General features: G+C 37.3%; 1 long non-coding RNA gene across 1 annotated transcript; it reads left to right on the forward strand.

The window, feature by feature from the left end:
- The first annotated feature begins 4296 nt into the window (after positions 1 to 4296).
- Positions 4297 to 22844, forward strand: LOC122005650. Its single transcript, XR_006118447.1, has 3 exons — positions 4297 to 4542; positions 6225 to 6263; positions 22831 to 22844. It is a non-coding gene; the product is annotated as an uncharacterized LOC122005650 (long non-coding RNA).
- Positions 22845 to 24821: the final 1977 nt, after the last annotated feature.

The raw sequence follows: 24821 nt of genomic DNA on the forward strand, positions 1-24821 counted from the left end.
TCAAGTTTCAAGCAACATGTGAACATTAATTTATTTCATATCTCTTCATCAAGTAGAGCATAAGTATCTTAGAATTGATTTAAACCTTCCTAGTGTTCAAGTCTTGAAATGGCCGAACCATCATATATAAGAAATATTGTTCAACTTAACCTAAGATCATGGCATGTCACATTAGCTTCATATCTTGTCTTATAAGAATCATAGCATGCTTAAATTTTTAGGTTTAAAGCCCTTCTAGGCTCTCAACTCTATCTTGGCCGAATATACATGAATATGGAATCAAGTTTAAATTGACTTACAAGTGGGGAAAAACATCAACAACACCACTTATCATTAGGTACATATCATAAAAACAAGGTAGCATGCTTGGTTTAGGTTTAGAGCTCTTCTAACTCTTTTGTTCCTTCTATGCCGAAAATCCAAGTTCATAAATTTATGTTCTAGCCAAACATTCTAGCATGAAATTATTAGTTTATCTCTCCTACCCTAAGGTACATAACATAAGCAAAAATCATGAACATATCTTAGTTGGTTTTCAAGGTTCTTTAAACTCTCTCTCTTTTTTTTTCTTTGTTTGGCCGAAACCCTTATGAAATAACCATAGGTTTTTAAGCAATACTTTTCATAACAAACATATAGCTATTGTACCACAGGTGAGGGGAACTTACATCCTTTCGCTTGTGATTTTTCTTAAGGAGGAAAGTGTTCTAGTTGTTAAGGAAGGGAGAAGTTTCTTCCTCTTGTGCCTCCTTTGATTTCCTTTGCTTGGGGAGGCTAGAACTTGAAGGTTTCTTCTTGAAAATTGGCTTCCTTGGAGAAAAACTTGACTTAGTGCTCGGATCAAGGAGTTGGTGGATCTCCTAGTCTCGGTGAAGAAAGAAAAGAAGGAAGGAGGAGGAAGAATGAGGAAAATGAGAGGTTTACTTCTCATTTTTTTCTATTTATTCATCATGAGAGAAATTTATGCCCTCATTAATTTTCCCTTTAATTCATCCATTATTCTTCTCTTGATTCCCACGAAAAGAATGAGGAGAGGGAAGGGTGAGGAAAACAACTTGCTTCTTCTTATTCCTTCTCTTAATCAAGAGGGAGAAGAGGTGAGCAATTTGGTTTTCTCTTGCTCCTTGTTTTATTTTTTCTTCTCTCCTTTAACTAATATTTTTATTCCTTCCTATGCATATGTTACTTTCTATCCTAGTGGTGACCATGCCATTAATCTTTCTCCATTATTGGTGGGAGGTTCAAGGTTCAATCCTTGGCCTCCACCTCTTACCTCTTATTTTTATTTTGTTTCTTACTCTTCTTTTTCTCTTATCCTTTTTATTTATTTCCATGCTCTTAATGAGAATAATACCTATGTATTTATATAACAAAAATTCATGGGTGTTACAAGGAATAAATAGGAATGAGAGAAGAAAAGGAAAAGAAAATTTGTTAATTCTTCCTCCTTCTTCTTCCTCCTCCTTCTTTCTCCTTCTTCCTTCTCCACCGAGACATAGAGCTCTCTCTCCCTCATTTCTAAAATCCAAGCTAAGGCTTTCTCTCTAAGAAAACCAATTCCTAAGAAGGAGTCTCAAGGTTTACTCCTTACAAGAAAGAGAAAACAAAAGGGAGAACTAGGAAGAGAAGCTCCTTCTTCCTCCTCACAAGGGTACCACTTTCTTTAGGAACAACAAGCAAAAGGATGTAAGTATCCCCTCACCTGTGGTACAAGTTGTTTACCGATTTTTCCATAAGGTTAGGATGCTTAAAAACCAAGGATCACTTCTTTGAAGTTTCGACCATGAACAAATTTAGGGTTCAAGGAAGCTTAAAATTTAATCTAGCATGCTCATGAATCTCCTTATGATATGATATGAATTTAGCTAGATATTTATGTTTGTATGTTGTTAGAGCTTGATTTTCCTCTTCATGAAACTTTCGGCCATGATCATTTCTAGGGTTCAAGGAAGCTTAAAATTAAATCTAGCATGCTCATGAATCCCCTTATGATATGATATGAAGTTAGCTTGATATTCATGCTTGTATGTTGTTTAAAGCTTGATTTCCCTCTTCATGAGACTTTCGGCCATGATCCATTTTAGGGTTCAAGGAAGCTAAAAATTTAACCTAGCATGCTCATGAATCCTCTTATGATATGATATGAATTTAGCTAGATATTTATGCTTGTATGTTGTTTAAAGCTTGATTTCCCTCTTCATGAGACTTTTGGCCTTGATCCATTTTAGGGTTCAAGGAAGCTAAAAATTTAACCTAGCATGCTCATGAATCCTCTTATGATATGATATGAATTTAGCTAGATATTTATGCTTGTATGTTGTTCAAAGCTTGATTTCCCTCTTCATGAGACTTTCGGCCATGATCCATTTTAGGGTTCAAGGAAGCTAAAAAATTTAATCTAGCATGCTCATGAATCCTCTTATGATATGATATGAATTTAGCTAGATATTTATGCTTGCATGTTGTTTAGAGCTTGATTTTCTTCTTTATAAAGTTTCGGCCATGAACATTTCTAGGGTTCAAGGAAGCTTAAAATTTAATCTAGCATGCTCATGGATCCCCTTATGATATGATATGAAGTTAGCTTGATATTCATGCTTGTATGTTGTTTGGAGCTTATTTTCCTTCTTCATGAACTTTCGGCCATGATAAGGATCAAGACCTAGGAAAGCTTAAAAATTGGATTAACATGCTTATGACTTTCCTTATGATATGATATGAAGTTAACATGAGATTCTTATGCTTGTATGTTGTTTAGAGTTTAAGTTCATACTCTTGAACTTTCGGCCATAATGGGTTTAGGAGCCTAGATGTGCCTCACATGCTACGTTATGAATTAAGAGATGTTATTTAATGATTCCATGCATGATTATGTCTTTTCTATGATAGGTGATGTGTTCATTTATGTATACCTATGAACCATGCATGATAATGTCTCTTATGATGTGCTATGTGCTCAAGAATGCATGCTTTATGATATGACAAATAATATGCTCATTTATATATGCTTATGATCCATGCATAATAATGTCTCTTATGATGTGCTATGTGCCCAAATATGCATGCTTTATGATATGATAAGCAAAAGCCTAAGAGTTGCTTCCCTTTTTGTTGGGATTAAGAGCACTTTTTATGACATGATAAGTGAAGGCCTAAGAGTTGCTTCCCCTTGGGGACTAAGAGCACTCTTCATGATATGATAAGATATGATATGCTATGTTATGACATGAACCATGATATGCTATTTTACTTTGTATGACTTGTATCAAGGGTGGGCTCCATAAGCGCCCCTAGGCCGACGGACTATGAACGGGTCTAGTAAAGGGATGAGTTCCTTAGTACGCCCCTAGGTCGACGGTCGTAGTACGGACCTAGATCCCTAGTAGGTTCGGGGCTAGCTACCCTGTCCTAGGGATTGCGCGCATTTATATATATATGTGGTACAAGCCGGGCCCTCATGATGATATTATGTTCAAGTACTATATGATATGTTTTAAGACATCTTGCATATGACATGACACATGTTTTAAAAGACATCTTGTATGATATGATTTATGATATGACATGCTATGCCCTTATGATTTATATGACATGATGATTTATGATATGATATAGCATGATGTTCTTTATGAGATGATATGTTATGATTTATGATATGACATGCTATGCCCTTATGATTTATATGACATGATGCTCTTATGATTTATGATATGATATAGCATGATGTTCTTTATGGGATGATATGTTATGATGCTATGTTTTCACAATATGATGTTAGATGATCATATTTCCATGTGTAACACCCCAAATTTCACGATTTGGAGTCCTAAAAGTCCTTATTAAAATCTAGAAATATTTTATAAAAATTCTAGAGATTTTTAGGAATTTATAGAGTATTTTTATGCAATTTTTGGAGTTCGTTTGGTATTTTTACCAAGAGGAAGAAGTTTAAAAAACAAAAAAGAAATAAAAATGTTAAAGCTGAGTTTTGAACCCAAGACCTTGGACCCGAACCAGATGTTAACCGGACTCAGCCAACCAGCTGGTCTGCGAAAGTTTTGCTAATATAGTATGGATTAAAATCTATATAAGCAGTTTTTTGGGAACAGAAATACCAAAATAAAAGGGAGCCGAGCAGAGTTCGAACACGCGACCTTTAAACTCGCGCAAAAGCCGGCTGACCAGGTGGGCAAACGGAATTTTCTGTTTAGAAAAGGTAGGAAAATTATTTAACAAGTTAACAGAATATGAAGATTATAAAGAGGGATAAGTTGAGGTGGTAAATTCCCAAAACCGAAAACCCTTTTCCTCTCCTTTCCTCTCCCGATCGCGAGCGACGGCGTCGGCTTCTCTCGGGCAGAAACGAAGAAGAGGGCTAAGGGCTTCACCTCTATCTCCTCCTCCCGTGCGCCTTCTCCTCTCGAGCGACAGTGAAGAAGAAGCCCGTGAGCGCGGACACGAAGGGAAGAGGCCGAGATTGTGAGCTCCTCCGAAACCCTAGAGCTACCTTTCTCCTTCGGTAGTAAGCTCAAGAACAGCAAGGTAAGTCACTTACTCACCTGCAGTAGGATAGCTCCGAGGTTTAATCTTTGATTCTCTCCTTGTTCCCGAAGCTTTGCATGAGTTTCCTTGCTTTCTCTATTTTCGGATTTAAGTTAGCTTCTTGTTTGGATTTCGATCCTATTTTTTCTGATTCTATGGATCATAGTGTGTTTTCATTGGTGGTTTCCTGTCCTCCGGAATAGCAGAAGGGTAGGGATGGATTGAAGTTTGATTTGATATGGTTTTGTTCCTTTCTATGGTTGAGATGTTCTGGACAGAATTGAAGCCCTATAGAAGTATAATCTTTACATAGGTATCAAGCTTTACCTAAGTTTTAAATTCCAGCAGATTCTAGCATTCCATCATCTTTATGTAGCAATTTCTGTCATAGTAATAGCATTTTTACCTTATGCCTTGCTTTGCTGGAAACGATTCAGAACCTGTAGACCTACTGAATGCATGTTTTAGTATAATCCTTGAAGCACTAGGTCTAGTATAGCAAGTTTTAGTTGCAATTTATCAGTTTCCTCATGCTTTGCTTTGATTGGAAACAGTTTAGAAATGTAGACCTATTAAGTGCAGATTTTTGCATATTATAGCAGTACAAATCTTTGCATATTATAGCAGTACAAATTTAAGTTTCTTTGTTAGCACAATATGCAGATTTCTGTTAGCTAAATATGCAGATTTAAATTCAGTTCCCTGGCATTGATAAGCATGAACAGCCGTAGCTATTAGTATGCAGTTAGAGGCGTGTTATTACAAGAACAGTCCATAGATCATGAACATAAGCTTTACATAGTTTCTGTACATGTATTATGAGCATGCAGCTTTGCTTCTAGTTAGTATATATGCAGATTTCTATTTAAGTTTCAAGGCAGGTTCTGTTAAAGCTTATAGTATGTAGAATTTTGTAGCGTAGTATACAGAACTTTAGTGCAGTTTAGATCTCTTGGTTGTGCAGTTTAGTACTTCAATGTTAGGAATTGTTTTAAACATCTCAGTGTCTTTTTAAGAAGCATTCTTTTATAAGAAAAGTATAAGAAAGATAAAGAAAAGAAAAGAAAAGGCCGAGGCCTTAAGTAGATCCCAAAGTCGAGGGGTGCCTATTAAAATGCCAAGGCATTTAAAGAAGAAGTAATTAAGATTAAAAGTATTTTACTTTTAAGAAGAGGCTAGTACCCGACTTCCGAGGTTGTCGTTAAACAAATCCAGGTATCCAATTCCGAGGTCTTGGCCCTGGTAGACCGAGGTATGCTCTTTTAGGATTGGTGGCTCGCTACCCCAACCTATCAGGGAACGCGCATAAGATGGTACTACGCCTGGGCCCAAGAAGAAGTTGATTATTATTTTGAAGTATTATAAGTATAAGTTTCTGAACAAGTAAAAGAAGTTTCACATAAGTATTAAATAATAAGTCTAAAAGCAAGTGAAATAAGATTCAGAAGATGTTTAGAATTCAGTAAGTTTAGCTTTCTTTATGCTAGCATGATGGTATAGCTTTGCTTTACATGTTTAGTCTTTTAGTATGTTTCTTTTACTAGTAGATGAGCATGAGTAGATTTCCTTTTGAGCATTCAGTTTTAGATTTCAGTATATCCTCATGCATATCGAGATTTTGTGAGTTAGATAGCGCTTACTAAGCAAATTTTGCTTATAGACTACACTTCCTCTTACTACAGATACAGGAAAGGAAAAGATATAGAAAGGAAGGCGACAAGGTGGCGCGGATGGTGTGTGATGCCAGGACTATGGAAGCCTTGGGACTTAGTTTAAGAATTTATTAAGATTGTCATTTATTAAGAATGTATTAGATGAGTCATTTAGTCTTCCGCTGTTAGTTAATTGTATGTTTTTATTTTATTCATTACTTGCATGATTTGATTTCATTAAACTGCGTGGTGATGTTATTTCTTTGTGTGATTGATATGTGTTCCAACCGCATGTGGCTGAGTATATATATTGCATGTATTGTTGAATAAGGTCACCGGTACAGGGGAGATTCTGCCGAAATTTTCGGTAGGGTTTCCATGTGGTTTTTTATCACACCGGTTAAGTAGAGTTAGTAGTTAAGTAACGATCATCCTTAGAGAATAGTAGTAGTAAGAAGGGTGGTCGTTACACCATGGTTATATGCTTATATGTTTATGCTTTGATATATGGTTTTTGTGATTAGGAAAGGATCTTACTAAGCCTGTGTGCTTATAGCTTACTTTCCTTGTACCGTAGATAAAGGCAAAGAATGGATGAACTAGGGGAGCTGCAGGAGAGGCAAGGAGATGTGTGTGGTGGTGGCTCGGCTAAGACAAATAAAAGACCTGCTTATGTTATTTTGTTATGTTGACATGAACTAAGTTTATTATGCTATTGTCCCGCATGACTTCATGATATTTCTACTGTTTTACTTTCGAAAGAAATTTTAATATGCATGTATGTTTCCACAAATAGTAATAGTTAAGTAAGTAACCCCGCCCTACTAGCAGGAGGGGCGGGCGTTACACAGTTCCTCCCACTCCTCCAACCATAAATGTGGAGACTCCAGTGGTGACTGAAGTTCCACCAGCCGCCCTAGAAGTCGCCACAGCACCTAGAAGACAAGAAGCATACCTGATACAGTGGCTGAAGCTGAAGCCAGAAAGTTTCTCAAGCACGACTGAGCCTTGGGATGCTCAGGCTTGGTTCAAGACACTGGAGAGCACCATGGAGCTTCTTGATTGACTAAAAGTCGAGAAGGTCAAGTGTGCCTCTTTCTACCTATCAGGAAATGCTCGTATTTGGTGGGAGAGAGAGTTAAGAGCAAGAGAGTAGTCAATCAGATGAGCTGGACTGACTCCGAGACAGAGTTTCACGAAGAATTCTTCCGGCAACGGATCACCAATAAACATTATGAAGAGTTTATAGAATTCAGAAGGTGAACCATCCTTTGAGTTCATAGGGGTGCCGAAGAGGAAGACCCAGAAGTTCCTCTCTTCCCTCATAGCTCACCAGATGTTAGCTAAAGGGTGTGTTGGTTTTCTTGCACACATTGTGAATACAGAAGAACAAGAAAAACCCAAGTAGGAGGAAGTTCGGGTAGTCTGTGAGTATCCAGAGGTATTCCCAGAAGAGCTACCTGGACTACCTCCCAAACGAGAAGTGGAGTTTGAGATTGAACTGGTTCCTGGTACCGATCCAATTTCAAAAGCACCATACCGCATGTCTCCAGTAGAGCTGAAAGAGTTACAAGAACAACTTCAGGAGCTGCTTGACAAAGGCTTCATCCACCCTAGTCATTCACCATGGGGAGTGATAAAGCCCAAAATCTATATTAAATGTCACAAATAGGCTTATCAAATTAACAATGTATTGTATTCACTGAACCTCTTAATTTCACAATAACGTTGTAGTAACGAGCCCAGGATCGATCCGAGGAACCAACGGTAGAATGTAATTTAGGATTGTCTTTATTTCTTATTTTTGGGATTTTCGATATAAAAATGGAATTGGGGGGAATTAAACTTGAATTTAAATCTAACAAATGAAAAGTACAGCGGTAAAGAAATTAATCTAAAGCATAACTAAAACCTAACTATGTGCCAATGAACAAATCATTACGCATTGTCACACTACGTTGTGATAAATCCATCAACACACTTAAACTAAATATGAAATAACAAGACAGAAATAAAATCTAATCTAAGCAGAATTTAAACCCTAACTTAGAACTTAAACACTAAACAATTAACTAAGCATCAAACAAGAATTAAACAACTACAAAACATGAATTAAACTTCAACAAAACAAAGAAATGCTAAATTGCAATGATAAGAACACTAATAAAACACTAATAAAACGAAATAAATCCTAACCAATCCAACTCACAACCAATCCATACAAGTTTCACACTCTTGCCGTCACACAAGAGTGCCAAAGTTGAGACCACCCAACTTTGGACCTCAGTGGAGAATCTCAGCTGCGTCTAAGCTCAAGGAAGGCTCAGCTACACCGACGGACCACCCCCGGCGAGCTAAGAACAACCCTAAACCCAAGTATGGTCCGAAAATCTGCAAATCTGAGCTCTGGATCTGGGATGAATGTTGCGGATGATGGTATGCTGTCGGATGAAGCTTAGGAACACCGGAGGACCACCGCCGATAGTCGCTGATGTGAATCGGAGTCGCCGATTTGGAGGAATACCTCCAAATTGCGCTGAAACAGAGAAGATCCAAGAGCCAAATTCCACCGGAGGGAACACCCTTCGATGGCTCCAGAAGATCGGGATGAGCTGCAACGAAGTTCTACAATGAGGTTGAAGCTTGAAAGAATTGATCGGAGAAGGAAAGGGGTCAAAATCCGAAGAAATGCCGCCGGGACGAAGCTGCTATGCGTGGAGAGATCGACGAAGAGGAATGCTACTGTAGCTTCTCAGATTTAAATCAGATCTAGATCTGAACGGACGGCTGAGATGATTCCGGGCTAAATCAACGGTGAAAAGTCATCCAAAATCTGATCCGAAGGTACTGATGTTGATCTAAGGTCTGGATCTATCCTCCCGTAGGTCGGATCGATCAGATCATCACTGGATGACCCAGATCTGCCGATCTTCAATGAACGGCCCAGATTAATCCGGCTGGATCAATGGCTGGATGAACTCAGATCTGGATCAAAACTTCTGGATCTTCATCAATGGCTTAGATCTGCTCCCCATTAGGTTGGATCGGCCAGATCTTCAACGGATGGTTCAAATCTCTCCTATTCTTGATGAACGGCTCATAATGCTTCAAAGCTTGATCTTGTCTTTTGAACTCCGATTCGAGCCCAATTCCGGTCCAAATAGATCCAAATCTAAGATCATTTGATGCCTACAAAATAAGTATCAAATATTAGCATCAAATAACACCAAAAATAATATAATTTGCAATTAAGTCCAAAATCTATGCAATGCAAAAAAATGTAATGTAACCATGATTTAAACTATGAAACCAACATCAAAACCATGCATAAATGAATCAAAATAATGCAGTAAAATCATGGTTATCAAATCCCCCACACTTAGTCTTGAACGTCCCGTAAAAGTAAAGAAAACTAAAAATCATCTCCATAGAAAATTCCCTAGCAATATCTAAAATATAGTAAAAGGAATTTAAGTAAGATCATCTAAAGATCACAACAATCATGAATACAATCCAAACAATAATCAGTAGGTATGGTAGTTTCAATCCAAATGAAAAATTAAGCAAGTTGCAATCTCACAAGGTATTTACCTATTCTAGCTCTCACACTCAAAAATGCATATAAGTGGAGCTCACTCAATGCAACTCACAACATTTCACTACCATAAGCTTGCTTATTTTCTAATTCTCCACCACTATAAAACATAGCATACATGAATCAAAAGGAATTTATCATCAAGAATTGAAATGGAAGCAAAAAGAACAATGAAAGCGAATGAAATGGCAAAGAAAAAGAATTTAATGAAGGAAATGAGAAGATGAGAGTATTGGAGGAGTATACTTGATGAGTTGACCATTTTGATGTAAAAAGAGATGAATACCATTTGTTTTTACCACTTTAAAGTATCAAGCTAACCTCCCCTTCAATTTGATGGCAACATTGAATCTTGATACTCTATCTCCACCTTTGATACTCTTTTGATGTGCCAATTTTCAAAAATTTTCTTTCACTATTTTTTCACTTTAATTCCATCACTTGGAAACTAAAAACAATCTCACTTCAATTCTGCTAATGGAAAATAGCTCCCTCCCCCACACTCAAACCATTGTCCGTCTCGGACAATAAAGCACATCATGCATTCAAAAACTTGATACTCTTTCACCACTATTTACTCCTCTTCATTCTGCAGCTTTCTCTATTCCTGTAGTATTTCTTCAGTTGCAGAATTCTCGAAATTGCAGTAGAAAAGTTCAGAAATTCTTCAGCTATAAAATAGATGAGGTGAAACTAATGGAGTTGCATACAATTCTTGCACAAAACAGTGTCTATAATTCCCAATTGTCAGTCAATACCAACTTAATAATTTAAGAACTTAAGTGCAGCCAGCCAATTCCAGAAATTAGCAGCTTCAACAATTTGCAGTTCTAGTAAAATCAGATTTAAAGCAATTACAAACTGCAAAACCCAAACTGCATATTTGGTTTCAGGTATTCATGCACATGTTCCAGCCTTTCTGCAGATGTTGCAGAATTCAATACCTAAAGAATTCAGCTATAATCAACATAGCTCCAACAACTTCAAACTATAATCAAAATCTGTTTCTGATTTCTGCAGATTCGAATTCCAGCAACATCCAGCAATTGAATCTTTGTGCTCTGGTTTCTTCATACAAATCATAGCACGTGATTGCAGAAACTAATTACACAACTAGCAACTGCAATACAGCTGGCCAAATCAGCAATTCCAACATCAGTGTCAACGAGTCTGAATTCTGGATTTGATTGATGAGTTGCAGAATTCTGACTGGAATTCTGATTTCACGTTTCAGAACTTGATTTCAGAATCAATTCCAGGTTCTGCCTCATGGTACAAGTTATCAAAGATTGCAACTCTTGAAATCCAACTCAAAAAGAATTGCACCTGCAGATTCAGCTTCTGGAAATTCTGTTCTCATTGCATCAAAATTCCAGCAACTACATTCTCCAAGCTTCTGAAAACATAACCTCAAATGACATTGCAAATTAGACCTTAAACTTGTATTAGTCACTGTCCAGGTAGTTCATAAGAAAAGTTGACACAAAATAGGATTTAGATGCCAAGTTCAGATTCAATTCTGCACTTGAAAATTCAGAATCTGGATTCTATTGCAGCAAGGTAAGGTAGCAATGGCCAATTCTTGTAGAATTCAAACAAAACACTTTCATCTCCAATAGGTTCTAAAGATGAACCTTCATACCTGAACAATTTCAGAATTCAGATTCAACTTCAGTTTTGCCATCTAGAACTCTGAATTTCTCTTTTATCAGAAATCTATCATTGTTCGAAATTTTGTTCCTGTAGCCTGCACAGAATTCCATACTGGAGAATTGATATCAGTTTACAAATCACAGCTTCCAAATTTATTCCTGCTTCTGATTCTTGTTAATTTCTGCTTCTCAACCCAGCTCCTGCTTATTTCTGCAACTTCAGAAATTCATAACCGAGCATCATTTGTGCAATCTGGGCATTATTGGTTCACTCTATATGTTGCCAATTATTTGAAACCCACATCTTGTTGCCATTCACAATGACCAGCAATACATTAGAAATTTAGTTCTTTTATGGAAAAAGTTTCAAAAACCTGCTTCAGTAAGCTCAGATTCCAGAGCTACAAAAATTCAACTATGAAGTTGAGAAGTTGATTAACCAACTTTGAGTAGAGACTGAAAGATGTGAGTTCAAAGGAGAGATGAGTATAAGATGAAGGTGCTTGCATTGAGTTCAAAATGTTGAAGGTTAACAAAATGGTGAACTTTATATTTACAGAACCAAATATGGAAATAAAGCATTAACAATGACATGCTTGATACAGTCTGTAGATTTTATTAAGCTATAGCCACCAGCTAGCACTTCAGAAATCCAAAATTCAACTTTAAAATCTCTTGAGTGTGCCATCTTGCGAACAGTTTGTGCCCAATGTTCAAGTTAATTCTAGCAGAAGATCAATTCTGAAAAATGCTGTATTGGATTCTGAATTTGAATTAAAAATCAGCTTCAGTTCTGTTTTGGGTTCTAATTTTTGTGCTGTTGGAATAAGAGTGTTTGCATTTGCAGTAGTAACCAGGATTCCATCTCTTTTTATACATTTTTATTTCTCATGGTCTCTGGACAGAATTTGAACCTGAATCTGATCTTCAGCAATTCCAGCAATTCAGCATTTGAGTATGTTCATCACTAATCTATTCAGAATATGAAATTTTCCAATGATTTTTTTGCAAATTCAAGCTTGCACGAGATCAGTTACAATTCTGTTTAGCTGTCGAATTCAGCAACAAGATGGCTTAGAATCCATTAAATTCAGATTCAAATAGCCAGAAAGGTTGACACAAATCAGCAAATTGCCCATTGGCACAAATCTGTACAATTAGCATCGAGTTTCAAACTTCTTATGAACTAATAGCCTTGAACTAAATTCTGTACAACCAACTGCTGACTTAGTTCTTATTCATACTCAGGACTTTGTATCAATATATCACTTTTTATCTCCAATATACTTCTTTACTTCTTCAACTTGCCCCTTTAAACCTTCTACAATGCATATATGAGAGCTTTCCCTTTTCCAACAGCTCTTTGTCATTTCAATCCTCTTCCCAATTTGGCACAGAATTTCCTTACTTCATTATGCAAAGACTGCATTTCCAGGTTGCTCTCTATAATTTTATGTTCTTCCAGCCTCATTCCCTTCCGATTTTCATTGCTCCAAAACTTACAGCAATTTGATGCTATTAGTAATCTGCCTAGCAGGTTTGTAGAGTATGGAAAGGAAATAAACACAAATTGCTGCTTGCAATAAAAGAATTTCAATTCATTCCCAAGGGTTTCAAGGCTGACGATGAAAAAATTGCACAAACTTGATACACATGTAAACTCCATTCTGATTTCGGAATTTCTTGCATTTTGATTTCAGCAAGATTCAGCAATTCAAGACTTCAATTCATTTCAGAGAATCATGCTTTTCAGACTTCAGAAATTCTGAATTTTGCTGCCCTGATTTCACTTTCTTATAGTACTCTTCTAACAGTTTCAGACTTCTTCACAGTTGTAAAGGCAATTCAAATACTGCATTTTCAGAAATCAGTGCTCTTCAACACTCCCTTTGGTTGCTGAATTTTGATAACTTCATCTTATTTCAGCTTCATAACAACAATCAAAAGGTTAAGTGCAGTTTCAGAATTCTAGATTTGCAAGAAGTTATGTTTTGAACTCATTTCTCAAGCCCTTCATGAATAAGGTTTCAGAATCCTTAAATCCAGTAACAGTTCTTGGTCCTTCTAGTTTTGATTTGAATTCTACTCATGAATTGTGATCAACTTTGATACAATGTGATCAGCTTCTGATTCCATAGCTAGGAGTCACTCCATCAACTGATAAAAGCTTTAATTGAAACTGTTTCTTTCACTTTCCTTTAGCACTTGTTTCTCATTCAACTGAAAAATGTCTCCCAATTTGTTGTGTAGTTAAGAAACCAGCAATTCTTGATTAAATTTTATGTTTCCAAATTTGATGGTCTTCATTAACTTTTCATTCCTGCACAGCAAGAATGTTCTTATTTGAACTTGTCTCTGCAGTTGGATCATCATTCTGTTGGCACCCGGATTAGGCACTGCTGAGAAATTAGTAATAGAACTTTTTTCAGCAGCAACATATTTCAAATCCTTTGATTGAATATCAAGGACCACTTATATTCAAAGCTGGCTGAACAGATAATAGATTGCAGAAATCAGTAACTTGTGAATTCTGTGTTCCTCCATTTCTGCCCTTACATCTCGCATTCATTCTCAAAAATCCAATTTCAGCATCCAAATCCTCCCCCACACTTGAAATTTATCTATCTCAAACAATCCACTCATCAAGATAATCAACCAAAACTCTCAATGAAATGAAGGCAAAGCAAAGTGATCAAGGGTTAAAATGCTAGATAAGAATGTTTTAAGAAAATTGTGGAAAAGGAAATGGAAAATATGATGGAACAAAAATGACAAATATCCTTTATCACCATGCACACAAATGCTATTGTGACTTTGAAAAGAAATTAAGCAAGTTCTAAAGTTTCAATTGTTGTAAGTGCATGTCACACAAAAGGAATTAATGAAGTATATGCTTTAAAGTGGTCCTCTCTAGGTAATATTCATGCTAACAAGCTCAATCGATCAAAATAGATTCCACCACCATTTTAACCAATTTCATGTAAGAAAAGCATCCAATCATGTCACATGACCTAAAATTGATGATCAAATTTAAGAAGCTTTTACCATCTTAAAAATATTACTAGAAAATTCCCATGAAGAATTTATTCAAAATAAAATGCTATGTAAACTAAACAAAATGTAAAGTATGTAAGCTAATGTGGAAATAAAATGCAAAATGTAAAAACAAAGTGCAAATGCAAAGTATGAAACTAAAGAAATGTATAAAGAATTTATTAGACACAAAGCATGAATTAAAATGCAAAAGCAAGCTAAATTAGAACCAACTCCCCTTTCATTCCCGGTGGTTGAAGAAGGTTTAAAAGTAGAATCCACCCCGGAAGTGGAGTAATCAAAGTTCCACTCAATTCCTTTTTATTCATCATTTTTCCCTTCAAAATTCTTTCCGGCGGTCTTAATCGGTTCAGTTTTAGCACCCACTCTGGAAGCTCATGTTCTCCTACAACATCAATAAAAATAAACACCTCCCACATGCAAGTGGGATAAAAAGAAAATAGGAGAATATTAGTGTGGGCAAAAGATATTTCAAGAAATGATTCACATCTAATAAAATCAACAATTGGTACATCTATAAAATTTCCTGACAAATTATACAAGATATTTACCTTGTCATCTTGAAAGGTACCTGGAGTGGTGTTTGTTACCTCTTTCTCCTCAAATAAATGCTCAGACTCCAGTTCTGGTAAATGTTCAACTTCATGTAGTGATTCTTGGGTGCTTGGCTCCATAGCACAAGTCCCTACACTTACATCCTCTATTCTTGGTGATTCTTGAGGTAATGCTTCCAGTAAGCATTCCTCTACACTTATATCATCTTCTGCAACAATACCTGCATCTTCAACAACATCTAAAGCAACACTAACTACATCATCATCACAAATAAAATTAGATAAATCTTGTGAATAAATGGGAATAGGGTCAGGCCTGACAAAATCACTACTCTCCATCTCTCCACTGGAGTTCTGTGCTTGTAACTGATTAATGGATGATGCAATCTGATCTAACTGACTCTGAATATTCTGTATCCTTGCAAATTGTTGCTCTTGATGCTCTAACATTTGTTGCATAAGTTCATTACATTTCCACATTGATTCTTCAATTTGTTCTTGTGCATCCTCATACCTATTTCGTTGCTCCATAGGTAGGTAGGACTGATAGGACTGAGTCTGAGGTTGATAAAAATAATTCTCCATCCCATCTCCAAAATACGGATGATATGGATCCATGGTCACATGAATTTCCTGTTCTTACACAGACAACTAGCAAATAAAATCAGAAGACTCAGGAACAAATACAATCAAAACATGGATATATAAACATGAAAGCAATCAAAACAATCCTAAAATTACTAAACATTGCATTTTTTTTAATTCCCCGGCAACGACGCCAAAATTTGGTAAGGCGAATCTGTCACATCTGCTAATCAAATTAATAATGTAATATATTCACTGAACCCCTTAATTTCACAATAACGTTGTAGTAACGAGCCCAGGATCGATCCGAGGAACCAACGGTAGAATGTAATTTAGGATTGTCTTTATTTCTTATTTTTGGGGTTTTCGATATAAAAATGGAATTGGGGGGAATTAAACTTGAATTTAAATCTAACAAATGAAAAGTACAGCGGTAAAGAAATTAATCTAAAGCATAACTAAAACCTAACTATGTGCCAATGAATAAATCATTACGCATTGTCACACTACGTTGTGATAAATCCATCAACACACTTAAACTAAATATGAAATAACAAGACAGAAATAAAATCTAATCTAAGCAGAATTTAAACCCTAACTTAGAACTTAAACACTAAACAATTAACTAAGCATCAAACAAGAATTAAACAACTACCAAACATGAATTAAACTTCAACAAAAACAAAGAAATGCTAAATTGTAATGATAAGAACACTAATAAAACACTAATAAAATGAAATAAATCCTAACCAATCCAACTCACAACCAATCCATACAAGTTTCACACTCTTGCCGTCACACAAGAGTGCCAAAGTTGAGACCACCCAACTTTGGACCTCAGTGGAGAATCTCAGCTGCGTCTAAGCTCAAGGAAGGCTCAGCTACACCGACGGACCACCCCCGGCGAGCTAAGAACAACCCTAAACCCAAGTATGGTCCGAAAATCTGCAAATCTGAGCTCTGGATCTGGGATGAAGTTGCGGATGATGGTATGCTGTCGGATGGAGCTCAGGAACACCGGAGGACCACCGCTGATAGTCGCTGATGTGAATCGGAGTCGCCGATTTGGAGGAACACCTCCAAATCGTGCTGAAACAGAGAAGATCCAAGAGCCAAATTCCACCGGAGGGAACACCCTTCGATGGCTCCAGAAGATCGGGATGAGCTGCAATGAAGTTCTACAATGAGGTTGAAGCTTGAAAGAATTGATCGGAGAAGGAAAGGGGTCGAAATCCGAAGAAATGCCGCCGGGACGAAGCTGCTGTGCGTGGAGAGATCGACAAAGAGGAATGATACTGTAGCTTCTCAGATTTAAATCAGATCTGGATCTGAACGGACGGCTGAGATGATTCCGGGCTAAATCAACGGTGAAAAGTCATCCAAAATCCGATCCGAAGGTACTGATGTTGATCTAAGGTCTGGATCTATCCTCCCGTAGGTCGGATCGATCAGATTATCACTGGATAGCCCAGATCTGCCGATCTTCAATGAACGGCCCAAATTAATCTGGCTGGATCAATGGCTGGATGAACTCAGATCTGGATCAAAACTTCTGGATCTTCATCAATGGCTTAGATCTGCTCCCCATTAGGTTGGATCGGCCAGATCTTCAACGGATGGTTCAGATCTCTCCTATTCTTGATGAACGGCCCATAATGCTTCAAAGCTTGATCTTGTCTTTTGAACTCCGATTCGAGCCCAATTCCGGTCCAAATAGATCCAAATCTAAGATCATTTAATGCCTACAAAATAAGAATCAAATATTAGCATCAAATAACACCAAAAATAATATAATTTGCAATTAAGTCCAAAATCTATGCAATGCACAAAAATGTAATGTAACCATGATTTAAACTATGAAACCAACATCAAAACCATGCATAAATGAATCAAAATAATGCAGTAAAATCATGGTTATCAGGGAGCTCCTGTGTTGTTTGTCAAGAAGAAGGATGGATCTATACGGATGTGCATAGATTATAGGGTTCTGAATCAAGTGACAATTAAGAACAAGTACCCTCTTCCCAGAATAGATGATCTATTTGATCAGTTAAAGGGGGCAACAGTGTTCTCTAAGATAGATCTGCGCTCTGGGTACCATCAGTTGAAAGTGAAGGAAAGTGATATACCCAGAACAACTTTCAGGACCAGATACGGACACTGTGAGTTCGTAGTCATGCCTTTTGGTGTGATTAATGCACCTATAGTCTTCATAGACTTGATGAACAGAGTGTTCAGAGAATACCTTGACAAGTTTGTCATCGTGTTCATCGACGATATTCTAGTCTATTCCAGAACCCCAGAGGAGCATGACACGCACTTGAGGATAGTATTGCAAACCCTTCAGCAAAAGCAGCTGTATGCTAAATTCTCAAAGTGCGATTTCTGGTTAGATCAGGTGGCGTTTCTAGGTCACATAATTTCTAAAGAAGGTATCCAAGTGGATCCAGCCAGAATATAAGCGGTCAACAACTGGAGTAGACCCAAGAACGCCAAGGAGATCAGAAGCTTCCTTGGTTTAGCTGGGTACTACAGGAAATTTGTGGAGGTCTTTTCCAGGATAGCCTCACCATTGACAGCCCTCACTAGGAAGAACAAGAAGTTTGAATGGTAGGACAAATGTGAGCAGAGTTTCCAAGAGCTAAAGAAGAGACTGACCAGTGCTCTCATCCTGACAGTTCCAGAAAGTGACAGGAGTTTTGACATCTACAGTGATGCTTCTAAGATGGGCTTAGGAGCTGTACTCATGCAAGAAGGAAAAGTCATAACTTATGCTTCCAGACAACTCAAAGACTACGAGAAGAACTACCCCACTCATGATCTTGAGCTGGCAGCTGTGGTCTTTGCACTGAAACTCTAGTGACACTACTTGTATGGAGTCCAGTGCAGAATCTTCACAGACCATCAGAGTTTAATGTATTTCTTCACCCAGAAAGATTTAAACATGAGACAGCGCAGGTGGCTAGAGTTGGTCAAAGACTATTACTGTGAAATCCTCTACCACCCAGGCAAAGCTAACAAAGTGGTAGATGCACTAAGCAGAAAATCCAGTGCATCCCTGATGTCTTTGTCATCATTAGCCCTACCACTACAGAAGGAGTTGTCGGACTTTGGTATGGAAATTATTTATGGGCAACTCTCTGCATTGACCTTAGAGTCAGCCCTGCTTGAGGATATACAGAGAAAGCAAAGTGAAGATCCAGACATCCAGAAGATTAAGCAGGGGATACAAGAAGAAGATACAGAGTTTCGAGTATCAGACAGTGGAGTTCTTTATCAGGGGAACCGCCTTTGTGTCCCCAATGATGAGGAATTAAGAAGGAAGATTTTAGAGGAAGCTCATAGTACACCCTACTCCATGCATTCTGGTTCTACCAAGATGTATCAAGACGTGAAACAGAGGTTCTGGTGGTTTGGACTCAAAAGAGATGTAGCTAAATATGTAAGTACCTGCCTAACATGTCAGAGGATCAAAGAAGAACACCAGAGACCAAGAGGAGTTCTACAGCCTCTCCCAATACCAGAGTGGAAGTGGGAAGACATATCCATGGACTTTATAACAGGTCTTCCAAGAACTACAAACGGATATGATGCGATATGGGTAATAGTGGACCGATTGACCAAGTCTGCTCATTTTCTAGCCATCAAGGTGTCCCATTCTATAGAGTAGTTGGTACAACTGTATGTTAAGGAACTAATCAGGCTTCACGGAGTTCCTAAATCTATTGTTTCTGATAGAGATGGGTGTTTCACCTCTCACTTTTGGGAGTGTGTTCAGAATGCACTAGGCACCAAACTCAAGTTCAGCACAACCTTCCATCCTCAGACTGATGGACAGACAGAGCGAGTAAATCAGATTTTAGAAGACATGCTCAGAGCTTGTACGCTAGATTTCAAGGGAAGTTGGTGCAAGTATCTGTGCTTAGCTGAATTTGCCTACAACAACAGCTATCAGGCTACCATCAAGATGGCACCATATGAGGCGTTGTATGGCAGGAAGTGCAGATCATCTATTTGCTGGCAAGAAGCAGGTGAGAGAAAAGAAATGGAAGTAGAGCTGAACATCCAGACAGAGATGATAGATGAGACCACTCAGGCTATCTAGAAAATTAGACAGAGAATTGAGACTGCCCAGAGTAGACAGAAGAGTTATGCTGACACACGCTGTAGGCCACTGGAATTCCAAGTAGAAGATTTAGTCTTTCTCAAGGTCGCTCCTATGAAGGGAGTGATGAGATTTGGCAAGAAGGACAAATTAAGTCCTCGCTACGTAGGACCTTACCTGATCATAGAGAGGATTGGGAAAGTAGCTTACAAGCTGGACTTACCACAAGACATGTCGGCAATACATAATGTATTTCATGTCTCCTTGCTAAAGAAGTGTCTCCATGACCCTAGCCAAGTGATTGAGCCTCAGTCAGTGCAGATTCAGGAGGATCTTAGCTATCAGAGCAGACCTACACAGATAGTGGACAGAGGAGTTAAGAAACTAAGGAATAAAGAAGTACCACTAGTGAAGGTCATCTGGCAGAATCAGAAGCATGAGGAAGTCACTTGGGAGCGTGAGGACAGTATGAGACAGAAATATCCAGAACTATTCTAAGTTCAAGGACGAACTTTTTATAAGGTATGGGGGATTGTAATGACCCAATTTTCCCTATTTAAAGTTCTAAAAGTCCTTATTAATACTTAGAAATGCTATAGAAATATTCTAGAGATTGTTAGAAATTTTTAGAGTATTTTTACTTAATTTTTGGAAGTCGTTTGATATTTTTACAAAACGAAAGAAGTTTTGACAAAAATAATGTTCAAGCCGAGATTCGAACCGGAGACCTCGGACCGAACCAAACCTTAACCGAATCTAACTAGCCAACTGTTCCACAAGTGTTTCGTGAACAATTAGAGAGCGGAATAGATTTAAGTAGTAATAGATGATAGAAATACTGAGAGTTATAAAAGGGATAAGTTAAGGGAAATTTGGAGATATTATTTTCCCTAAACCTAATTCCCCTCCCCTTCTCCCTCGCGACGGCGGTCTCCTCTCTCGGGTGAAAAGGGGCGACGGCCGGCGAGAGGCTCTTTCCGACGGGCATCCACAAATCCGCGACCACCTCGTCAAGGAGAACACGCGGATAGGAAGGGATCGTCGAGATCTTCACCTCCTCCGAACCCTATAACCATTCCGTCGGTTGTAAGTGCAAGAACAAGTGTACGTTGCTACTCACCTGCAGTAGGATAGCTCCGAGGTTTATTCCTTGTTCCTCTCCTTGTTCCCGAAACTTTGCTTGAGTTTCCTTGTCTTCTCTGCTTTCGGATCATACTGTACAAATGGTTGGTTGTGCTTGCTGCCGTGAGTTTTTATAGGAAGATGAGAAGGGGTTTTAAATGGATTTGGCTTATAGTTTTGGCTTTTAATTACTGGTTTAAAGTTATTCATATTGAGGTTACTCCACATTTTATTGTTTTAGATGATTGCTGCTATGAATATGAAATCACCTCATTGTTGAGTAATTCGGGTTTGTGACTTTGCTGTGCAAATCAGATTAGTGTTAGGAAAAAAAGGGCATGAACAATTCCTTAAGCTTGTTGTTCAGATTTGGGTTTGTGCCATGCATTGGGTGTGGATAGCTTTAGTTTGGGAGTTCTGTGAATTTTAATGGCTTTGTTTTCCTTGCTTCGATTTTGTACAGCATTGGGATGGTTTGAAATGTAAGAGTAGTAAGTGTTCCTTGTTGTCTTGCTTCCGGATTTCTTTCCTGTACAACATTAGGATAGCTTGGAATTAAAGAGTAGTTTAAGGAATTATTCTGCATTGCATTATGTTTTGGTTCCTGGTACGTTCTAGTATATTATCATGTTCATGTATTAACTTTTGATAGCAGCAGTAATTATCTTTTCCTCATGCTTTGCCTTGTTGGAAACAGCTTAGAAGTGCAGACCCATTAAGTGCAGATTTTTGCATTTTGAAGCAGTGCAGATTTTTACCTTTTGTAGTAGTGCAGATTTTTGCATTTTGTAGCATTGCAGTTTATATCCTTTAGCAGTGTAGATTCTTTGTTTCTTATTTTGAAGCATGCTTAAAGAATTTAGATTTGCTTCCCTTTGTTTTAATTCTAACATAGCATGCTTAAGGAATTCAGATGTGGTTTCCTTTATTTAATTCTATTGTAGCATACTTAAAGAAGTTAGATTCAGTTTTTCCTTTGATTTATATCTGTTGTAGCATGCTTAAAGAAGTTAGATTTGCTTTCCTATGATTTATTCTGTTGATATATGCTTAAAGAATCCTGTTGATCTATAAAAACTCTAGGATCTGCATGTAGGTGAAAAAAATAAGAGTTCTATTAAATCCTTAGAGGTTTATACGTAGTTATAAGAAAGAGAGACCAAGGTCTTAATAGGATCCCTAAGTTTAAGAATTGGGATAAGTAGCACGCCGAGTGCTCAAAGAAATGCCAAGGCATTTTATTATAAGAATATCAAAAGATAACAAGTATTTTATTTTACAGAAAGGCTAGTACCCGACTTCCAAGGTTGTCGTTAAACAAATTCAGGTGACCAATTCCAAGGTCTTGGCCCTGGTAAGACCAAGGTCTTTACCCTCGTAGGTCTGATGACTAGCTACCACAATCCCTATTAGGGAGCGCGCATTGGTACTAAGCCTGGGCCCAGGAGAAGTTGATTACTATTCTGAAGTATTATAAGTATAAGCTTTTGAACAAGTAAAATAAGTTTCACATAAGTATAAAAGTATTAAAGTATAAGTTTTAAACAAGTGGAATAAAAGAATAAGTTTAGAACAAATGAAATAAGTTTCATTTTGTTTTAAATCAGCAAGTTTAGTTTTCTTTTATGCTAGCATGTTATTTAGATTAGCTTATTGTTCTTTTACTATTAGAAGAGCATGAGTAGCTTTACATGTTTAGCATTTCAGTTTGTTATGATTCTTTTACTATTAGAAGAGCATGAGTAGCTTTACATGTTTAGCATTTCAGTTTGTTATGATTCCTTTACTATTAGATGAGCATGAGTAGTTTTCAGTAAGCATTCAGTTAGTTTATATTATAGATATATGTACATGCATATCGAGATTTTGTGAGTTAGATAGCTCTTACTAAGCAATTTTGCTTATAGATTGCATTTCCTCTTACTGCAGATAAAGGAAAGGAAAGGATATAGCAAAGGAAGGCGACAAGGAGGTGTTCGATGATGTGTGATGTCAGGACTATGGGAGAGATCTAGGGATTTGACAAGAATTTATTAAGACTGTTTTCATCAAATTGTTAAAAGAATTTAGAACTTGTACATGCTATTATGTGGATCATTTTATCGTGCTTTGCGACAGTTGATTATTTTGGTTATATATGAACTGCATGGTTGTTTGATATATGTTCCAGCCGCCTGTGGCTGAAGTATACTATGTATGTATCTAATTTTATGGTCACCGGTACAGGGGAGATGCTTCCGAAATTTTTCGGTAGAGACTCCTCGTGGTTTCGATCATACCGGTTAAGTAGAGTTAGTAGTTAAGTAGCGTCCACCTCTAGAGAGTAGTAGTAGTAAGAAGGGTGGTCGTTACACTTGTCCTTAACTGTTACTTTGCTCAGCGCTCAAAAACTCTTATCTCACTTTAGCACTTATAAACAAATATTTATAAGGGTTTCTCTATGCTACAATTAATAAGAAAAAACATACTAATAAAAGAATTTAAATACTTTCTTACTTGAAGACGGCAAGGTTGGTGCTGATGTGTGATGCTGGAGAATAGGAACTGCTTTGATACCAACTTGTAACACCCCACCCTCCTCACTACTAGTCTGCGAGGGCGGAGCGCTACTGGACTACTAACTTATCTTAACTAATATTGCACACATGTAATTATCAATACATAAACTCTCTAAAGATGCAACTGATAGCAGCGGAAAACATAAACAACTTATCTCTACATTCTACTCTAGCATATGAACACAACTAAACTATACATCAATCTAATTATACTGAAATATATATATTAATCTAAACATGCATGCAACCATTATACAACTCAGATAATAGGTCTAATGTGCATAACAATTTAAATGAAAGAATTCTAAATACATGGCAATCTTAATAAATTCTTATGCTAATCCCAAGGCTTCTATAGTCCAGGCATCACACATCCATCCGCACCTCCTTGTCGCCTTCCTTTGCTATAGCTTTTCCTTTCCTTTATCTGTAGTAAGAGGAAAATGCATCTATAAGCAAAATTGCTTAGTAAGCGCTATCTAACTCACAAAACTCGAATATGAATGTGAATAAAATAAATCTAAAACTGAATGCTTTAAAGGAAATACTACACATGCTCATCTAATAGCAAAAGAAACAAGACATGCTGAAATGCTAAACATGTAAAGCTTATTTCTTTTGTTCAAAACTTATACTTTTATACTTCAAAATAATAGGAAAAACTGAACTGATACATAAGATGAGCTAAACTGATACTAGGCTAATGCCGAATCTGAACTGTATTCACATAACTGATTCGTGAAGTTTTGAAAAATTATTTTCATAATAGATAAAAATAATAATCATGCTGCTGATGGGCCCGACAACTGTGCTTGCTATGTGCGCATCCCTAACTAGACCCGAGGTAGCTAGTCCCGATTCTAATAGGGTTTACTAGGTTATCTAAACCTAGGGACGACTATGGGAGCCCAATTCCATTAAATATTAATTTCTAAAATTGGCTTCCAGGACTGGATGGCGAGGAACATGGCCTTCTTGGATATGGGAGCAACCACCACCGCCTAAACAAAGTCTTTTAAGGAAAGCTAATATTTAATTTCCTTAAATAACTCTAGGTTAACCAAAAAGAACAATCGAATCACAAATTCAAAAACAAAGAAAACACAAATTCGAAAAATGAATTCGAAATACTAGATGTAATTGCCTCTTGTGTTTGGAATTCTTACAAAAGAAATACAACTAGTATGATGCGGAAATTAATTACTAATTATACCTTCCTTTGTAAACTTTAATGACCTCTTGATCTTCTACCGTATTCCTCTTCTAACCTCGGACGTTGTGTGGGCAACGATCTACCGAGATGAGAACTACCCAAGCCCTTCTTCTTCCTTTCTAGTTTCGGCCACCAAAAGCTCCTCCAAGGATGAAGAGGTTCGGCCACCAAAAGCTCCTCCAAGCATGA

The sequence above is a fragment of the Zingiber officinale genome, chromosome 7B (genome assembly GCF_018446385.1).
Source record: "Zingiber officinale cultivar Zhangliang chromosome 7B, Zo_v1.1, whole genome shotgun sequence".
NCBI lineage: Eukaryota > Viridiplantae > Streptophyta > Magnoliopsida > Zingiberales > Zingiberaceae > Zingiber > Zingiber officinale.